A 7,395-nucleotide genomic window follows, 5' to 3' on the forward strand; every position below is an offset into this window, starting at 1 on the left:
ACCTGCCCAAGAAAGTTGCTACTGGATTCCTTAACCTGGTAGACAGAAAAACATCCCCGGGCTCTGGAATCTACAGTACGAATGTTCTTTGTTCCACCACTTCTGATGCCTGAGCAAAAGTCTAACCATGGCTCTTTTTCATGTCAGGGACAGCTTGTCAACCAACTATGTTAAAGGGGAGCTGTCATGAGATAATTATGGATGCTGCCATTTACTGACCTCTACTGAAAATGCTAGTTACCTGGAGTGTCTTGTTGATGTATTGGCTTCAATGCCTCCTGAATCACTAAACTGGTTCAAGTATAGAGGCAAAGATTTCTGACACTGATTCTTAGCATTCATGTTTGTCACTCTAAAGCAGTGAATCTCAACCAGTATAACCAAAGGACCCACATTTGTCATTAAGTCTCAAGCCAAGTCGCACCGCACTGGAACTCACGACATTGCTGTACTGCATGTTCTGATCAAACTGTGGGCAGGAGGTGTGTTGAATGGCAATGCCAAAAAATACAAAAAAGGTCACAAGCACTCCAGCATGTAGAAAAGTCAATGTTTATTGACTTCACAGGTGCCACATCATCAGAGCGACATTTCGGAACAGCAAAGTCCCTTCCGCAGGCAAAACAGATAATGATAATTATCTGAGGAAGGGACTTTGCTGTTCCGAAATGTCGCTCTGATGATGTGGCACCTGTGAAGTCAATGAACATTGACTTTTCTACATGCTGGAGTGCTTGTGAAGTTTTTTGTATTTTACACCTATCCTACAATTAGGGTTTTCTATCCAGTCAGGAGTGCGATGGATGTGTATGCTTTTTGAATGGCAACTCAACACACCTCCCACACCAGAATAAACAGTAGGTGCGATTGTGTGGTAGTTTGCTATTAAAACACAGACAGACACACAAAACCAGACACACAAAACCAGACACATTCTCACACACATACACATTCTGAAAAATATTCTAGGTGTTCAGTGTGGGCTGCTGTGCTGTGACGGAGCTCCATCCATATGTGCATTGCTTGTACAGCTCCCTTGCACTCCCTGTAGAGGTGCCAGAAGCCAGAATGTGACATCACTTCAGTCATGTGAAGGAGCTGTAAGCAATGCATATATGGATGGAGCTTCCTCACAACCAAACCCCTAGCCCACCCCATCTCAAGCTCACATTTGACGTCAGGCAGCATTTATTTGAATGGCTACTCAGCACGAGAACAGACTGTGCTGCGCTATGGGGGAGGCTGAGGAGCTTCTCCCCTAGTGCAGTGGAAGGCATGCGGTGACCCACTGAACATGGGGCCGTGACCCACTTTTGGGTCACGACCCACCAGTTAAGAACCACTGCTCTAAAGTATTGAAGCCAGACACAACCTGGCAACTAGCAATTGATAAAACAATTGGGCAGGAATGGCAGCCCCTATACTTTGCTTATCACAGGGTCACTTTAAAGTAGCAAATGTATCCCTACTTGTTATGATCCTCTGCTAATCAGCAATTGTCTCTGTTAACAAGATGCATGCATATTTTATTTTGGAACAAGAAGCTGTAGAAGATATTTTGAGAATAAAACTATTTTTAATAAAAAATAATTCCAGCTGTACTGGTGAGATCTAATTTAGGTTCATATTGCATGTGTTCCCAAATAACTCTAAAGATCAAGTGTTGACTTTTACAAAGACAATGGATGAGCTCTGCATATTTAGAATATATCAATTACTGCCAAGCATTTGGTAGAGCAAGTAAGAGAGATACAGTGTTAAAAGTTTATGTAAATCCTAAATCTATTTTCAGTCATGCCTTACTGTGTACAATTTGCTTAAGAAAATCACTTGTTTGTGAATCTCTTGCAATGTTTCTTACCCGGAGATCCTGCCAGTAACAGCACTTCCTATTGCAGTGCTAAGCTGCTGCCTCACAATTATCAGCAACCTTGTCAGCCTGCGGTGCACAATCTCTCAGATGGATGCTGGGCTGCCTATCACATCTATCACATCTATCAGATAGGCAGCCCAGTGGCCAAATGAAACATGCACCGCAGGCTCCTACCATTGCAACAGGAAGTAAGATTGCAACGGATTCACAAAAACAATTTGCTTAAGACTGTTTACAGTGAGACATGATGCCAAAGATATAAAAAAAATAGATTTAGTGATTACATACGTCTTATAAAGTCACTGTGATATGATCTTGGAGGTAACAATCTATATCTTTAATACATGTAAGTTTTAGGCCAAATGGTAGAATACAAAAACACTTCATGTTCCCTCTGGTGGATTCCTTATATGACTACATAAATTACCAAATATGTAATAGGTTGAAAAGCTTAGTTTGAATCTGGAAAATATTCTTGACTATATATGAGGTCTCAGTATAAACCCAGTAAAGATTCAAACCATTATCAATCGTACCCAAAATGGAGAAACATTGTCAGTAGGGGAGCTTTTTAACTGGATGTGCTAAACCTACATGGAGAGATATGCAGATGCTGCCATCCTGATCATCTTCTAAAAATCTTAGTTACTTGGCTGTCTCCAGCTTCAGAATCCAGCTTCTCCCTGGCCATAAACAAGCATGCTTCTCAGGAAACAGTGATGTGAAAAGACCCCTAATATGGGTAAGTATTCTGAAGCCACTAATTCATCTTGAATTGATGTAAGTGTAGCCACCATCACCTTCTGTGATGTGACTACTAGACATTTAGTGATAGCCAGGGCTGTAGTCAGCCTGGCTGGATTATAGTGGCAGTTATCTGGCTAATTCCAGGTGTGGGGCATTGACTGTACCCCCCTGGGCGGAGTGTGACTCTGTCATAGTGTGGGACAGCCAATGAGAGATGCTATAGAGTATGTACAGTACAGCACCCAATCACTGGGTTTCTCTTTTAACCAGTGGTGCATGCTGGGACATATACATATGTACATATAATGGAGGGATTTTCCATGTGCTCAGACTAGCCAGGACCAGACATGGATTAGGGCTGGGTGCTGTTCATTGATTCTGAGGAAGGGGGCTTGCCCCTGAAACGTGTCAATCTTGGCTGACTGCGGTCCGTGGACGGTGATGTGACCGGAGACTACCGTGTTACATGGTCGGGGATATACCATGTTGGGTTAACAGACAGTGTGGCCTCTCATTTGTTGTTAAAGCCTGATGAAAACGTTTGTTTGTGAGTACTTTTATCCCTTGTTTTATTTGATGTAATAAACGACTTTACACACGGAGGTGGCGCTCTGTTCCCTTTTGTTTTCTATATTCGTGGAGGAAGCCCCAGAGCCTTGGATGAGCAGCCCCTCAAGTCTGTGTAAAAAACTGTTGAAAACTTTGAGTGTGCAACAGCAAGTGGATTGTTCAGCTGGCAGCCATTAGCGCCAAGAGCGAAAGAAAACTTTTTGTCTGGGTGCTGTTCAGCCTGCCCCCCAAACTAGGCCTGAGGCCGGGCATAGGCTGGTGTGAGGGAAATGTTTCCTTTAGGCCTCCAACATGGAGGAGATCTGTGTTGCTGGAAAGGAAGAGACCCACGACCAATGATGGCTCTTAAAGTTTCCTGGAATCTAAGGACCTGTTTGTTCATGTTTAATATAACATAGCAGCATTATGTGATATACTCCAGATGTGTTTCCAGTAAATTGTGGAACACTGTCAGATGGAGCCTAAAATGGCTGAATACAGAAATTATTAACATCATCATATACCTGAATAGTCATTTTTTTAAGTTTGTGAAAATTTGTATAGGAGCTTTTCTTTACTGCCTGTGTAAATCTCAGGTATACCTTAGACTTGCTGTGAAATCAATCTAATTAAAAACAGAGCCAATTTATCCTTCTTGAAGTGGGAGGGGCACTTGGGCATCTCTTACTTTCCATCGTAATGGATACTGTGGGAGTTATCTCAAAAGATAGTTCTGAGATGGTATCTAACTCTGTACCACATAGTTAAATTCTCATCTTATGACCATTGATGGAGGGAGTGTGGGCAGATAGGGAATCTATTACATACTCTATGGTACTGTACAAGTCTACCTAGTATGTGGAAAAAAAAGTATTCCAAGTTATCTACAAAGTGACAGGGATTCTGATATACCATACCCTTGGCCTTGCTCTGTTAAATTTGGGAAATGAGAGCATACCCTAACAATTTTAGTTCAATAGGTGTTTATTGAGATTTTCACAAACAAACAGATATACAGATATCAAACATATCACCCCAAGAGGGCAACTAGCACATACCGTCACGAATATGCATGAAAAGAACAAGTCTCTCAACTCATCAGGTTATAGCATTACATCCAGATGTAGGAGCTCCGTCATCTATGCCTTTGGTTCAGCAAATGCACAAGGGACTAGGTCCTACTCCAGGAGCATCACATTTATTTTGCCTCTCAGGTGGAAGCAGTCTCAATAAACAACAGCCAGCAGAGGTAGAGTAGCTGAAACCAACCATCCCATAGTACTGTAATATCATTAATATGTAAGCCATACCACCGCGCTAATTCGTGCCATGAAAAACAGAACGTTCCCTACAAGAGGGAGGCAGAAGCCTACGTAGAGACAAAGAGAGTAGCAGAGATTCACAGATAAAGAAGTACAGAGAATGGACGAGGACAAAAGGAAAAGGAGGAATAAAATTACAGCTTTTTCATAAAGCCCCTCATTCTACTGTTTTCAGAAAAAGAAATGAGGCCTTTAAAGAAGAAAAAAACAGTCCCTACAGTCAAACATGGTGGAGGTTCACTGATGTTTTGGGGTTGCTTTGCTGTTTCAGGCACTGGATGTCTTGACATTATGAAATACTAGAAAAAGGCTTAGTATTCCCCAAGGAGGGGATCCCACCATTCCTTCAAAACAATGTAACAAATAATTATAAAAATATATTCATTTATAGAAATATTAAAACATGTATAACAAAACATATTCAAACTAAATCAAAAAACAAACAAACACATGTATGTGGCTGCTTTCAGCTAATAATTTCTAAACAATGTGTTGTAGAAAAACAGTATAGAGACACACCGTGTGAATGTCAGGAGCGACATATATACTGTATATATTTTTTGATTTATTTTAGGAGTCTCCACATGGATGGGGGAGAGTGGCCCATGTTTGTAAAAAAGGGCGAGAAGACGACAGAGCTCTGTTTTTTAGAAATCGGCATACATATGTATGAAAAAAGGAAAACAAAGGAACAAAAATAGGTCAATATCAAGATGTAAAAATAGAATTCAACTCACGGTGGAGTGTGTCCTCATATAGGAAAACGATTTTGAAGAGGAAAAATTATGTTCCCGCTGTTGTAACGACATCCAGTGGACGATAAACAGGGGATTCAGGAGATATAGCTGTATCTCAGCTTTTTACGCTAGTTGTTCTAGATCGTTGCCTTAACTGAATTCCCGTATTCGTTCCGTAGGTTTTCTTTTTTCTTTTTTTTCAAGATGATTGAGGAAGAAAAGAAATCCGCGATAAAGCAGGACAGAGGAAAACAAATTTTATCTTGAAAAAACGATCTTGTGCTGCAAAGTTATATGCATATCAAAATGAAATATCGTATAGCCATAAAAATAAAGTTCATGTATAGCAAAGCATATATATTTGTTGTATAGGTTTCTCATGTGTATTCTTTCAGGGTGGCATGGAGGACATTGAGGTGGTAGAAAGGAGGATATTTATATAAGTGCAATTTATATTATCATTTATTCTTGTACTATGATTCCTTACATTGTAACTTCAGAAAAACAAAACAAATAAAAAGATGCACAAATGGTTATATGCATATAACTTTGCAGCACAAGCTGTAACACTGAACAGTTTTCCGTTTGAAAGAAATCTGCCCACTGGGGACACAATCAGAAACATGATGCGCTTTCAATGTGTTTCATGTGTTATCAATTAAATCAATTACAAATTTATATATCTAGAAGTGAGAACTAAAAAACCTTCACTGAACAACGCCCTTCTGATGAAGCCCCGGTGTGGTAGGGGGTGAAACGCGTCATAGGCGTTCAGTGAAGGTTTTCCTTGTGTGGCTGCTTCGGCTGAGGCCCGCTTGTGTGTTTTTGCCTGGAACATTTATCAGAAAGCAATTGGAGTCCACTACTTTAACAAGAACCTGCTTGCTTAAAGTCTCCTGTGGAGAAGGGGAGAGAAAAGGAAACTTTACTTTTCAGTGAAGGCTTATATTCATTACAAACAGAAAAGCTGAGAGTGCTATCTCCTGAAACCTGCATAGCTACTACCAAGCTTGCATTACATGCTGGACAGCAATGTCTCTCTAAGATCTCTAGATTCTCTCAAACCAAAGGAACAAGGACATCCAGTCATTTTGCATCGTTTTTACAAGATAACATTTGTTTTCCTCTGTCCTGCTTTATCGCGGATTTCTTTTCTTCCTCAATCATCTTGAAAAAAAGATAAATTAAAACCTACGGAACGAATACGGGAATTCAGTTAAGACAACGATCTAGAACAACTAGCGTAAAAAGCTGAGATACAGCTATATCTCCTGAATCCCCTGTTTATCGTCCACTGGATGTCGTTACAACAGCGGGAACATAATTTTTCCTCTTCAAAATCGTTTTCCTATATGAGGACACACTCCACCGTGAGTTGAATTCTATTTTTACATCTTGATATTGACCTATTTTTGTTCCTTTGTTTTCCTTTTTTCATACATATGTATGCCGATTTCTAAAAAACAGAGCTCTGTCGTCTTCTCACCCTTTTTTACAAACATGGGCCGCTCTCCCCATCCATGTGGAGACTCCTAAAATAAATCAAAAAATATATATATATGTTTACTCCTGACATCGGGTTTCTTTCTCTACCCGAGAACAGAAGGCATTCACACGGTGTGTCTCTATACTGTTTTTCTACAACACATTGTTTAGAAATTATTAGCTGAAAGCAGCCACATACATGTGTTTGTTTTTTTATATAGTTTGAATAGGTTTTGTTATACATGTTTTAATATTTCTATAAATAAATATATATTTTTATAATTATTTGTTACATTGTTTTGAAGGAATGGTGGGATCCCCTCCTTGGGGAATATTAAACCTTTTTCTAAACATTTGAATAGCAAAATATTCACAAATATTTAGACCCTTTATTTATTTTGAACCTTCCTTTAGAATTACAGAAGCCTGCTTACTGGAAGTATACCTTTTGAGTTGTCAAAGTTAACCCTTCACTGACATTGCTGGGATTACTATTATTTGCCAGTGCATTGTTGCTGGCCTGAGGTCTGCAGTGCATTGTTGCTGGCCTGAGGTCTGCAGTGCATTGTTGCTGGCCTGAGGTCTGCAGGGCATTGTTGCTGGCCTGACCTCTGCAGGGCATTGTTGCTGGCCTGACCTCTGCAGGGCATTGTTGCTGGCCTGAGGTCTGCAGGGCATTGTT

Source organism: Nanorana parkeri, unplaced genomic scaffold (genome assembly GCF_000935625.1).
Source record: "Nanorana parkeri isolate BGI_ZX_2015 unplaced genomic scaffold, ASM93562v1 scaffold452, whole genome shotgun sequence".
Taxonomy (NCBI): Eukaryota; Metazoa; Chordata; class Amphibia; order Anura; family Dicroglossidae; genus Nanorana; species Nanorana parkeri.